The sequence below is a fragment of the Branchiostoma floridae genome, chromosome 12, assembly GCF_000003815.2.
Source record: "Branchiostoma floridae strain S238N-H82 chromosome 12, Bfl_VNyyK, whole genome shotgun sequence".
Taxonomy (NCBI): Eukaryota; Metazoa; Chordata; class Leptocardii; order Amphioxiformes; family Branchiostomatidae; genus Branchiostoma; species Branchiostoma floridae.
Window position 1 is genome coordinate 18,037,206 of NC_049990.1, and position 1,318 is coordinate 18,038,523.

The window sequence follows — 1,318 nt, forward strand, 5'->3', positions numbered from 1 at the left end:
TTTACGTCTAATAGAAATCCGGCTTGGAATGATATGCTTATAAACTGCTGCCCCACTAGCATGACAGCTCCCTTCAACAGGGCCCACAACATGTTTTTCTGGAGACTGGAGACATATCTTCTTGCTCGTTCACGACAAAAGAAAAGGTGTGAAAGGATAGGCATGTATACATTGTAGTGATTGTACCAAGGGGCTTTCATCACGCTGTACCATGAGTATTCATAATTTTGGCGGGAAGAAATGACAACGTGAGGAATTTGTGCGAAGGATATTGGGAAACTACGGAGACATTTGGCCGTTGACTCACGTCTCCCGTGCGGGTTCGACAGAAAAAGTCTTTGGAACCAGACCTCGAATTGAAATCAACGCGGTGTCCCGATTGCCCGGGGCCACATATAATTTAGGCCGGGACCACTAGAAAACGACTTTGTGACATTTTTGAGACCGTAGAAAAATAATCTACACCAGAATGTCAACCCGTCAAACGTTTTTCAGGCGCGCTACTCAGCGGCTTTTACCCCCCTCCCCCCGAATTTGGTCTGTGACAGCCCGCGTGGGAACCCGAGACGCACTGATTCGTGACTCCGCCCATCGCCTTTAATTTGTATTTAGCTATTTCCACGCGTGCACTTTCCCGCCGGTTCGCCGTTTAACCATTGGAGCTCTAGGAATTTCGTGGAACAAGTCGCAAAATGCAAAAATAAAGTCCGTTGCAAATGCATTTGCCGATCACAGTGCCGTTACCTTATATTCCCATCGATTTTATTTCACTTTGCTTCATACTTCGTTCCTTTTCGTTCCTTTTCGCACTTTCGGTACTTTCCTTTTCGTTCCTTTTCGTTCCTATCCAATCTTTTCGTTCCTTTTCGCACTTTCGGTACTTTCCTTTTCGTTCCTTTTCGTTCCTTTTCGTTCCTTTTCGCACTTTCGGTACTTTCCTTTTCGTTCCTTTTCGTTCCTTTTCGTTCCTTTTCGTTCCTTTTCGTTCCTTTTCGCTCCTTTTCGTTCCTTTTCGTTCCTTTTCGCTCCTTTTCGTTCCTTTTCGCACTTTCGGTACACCGCAGGACCGGACGGTCTCGGTCCGGCCGTGGTAGTACTGCCGCAGCGTCGCCGGCTGGTGCGTGGGCGCTGGTCTGACGTCATGATTTGGGAAGGAACAGTATGGGAAAACCCAAACGCTACTAGTGAATAGTTAACTTCGCACCCAAGGTCACCATGATTTAGATATGTTTGGATATATTGATCTCGTCTCAACTATGGCGCCACGTTCTTTTCAAGATTCGTCCTCGAAGTTCGATATCCCTGTGGTCAGACACAT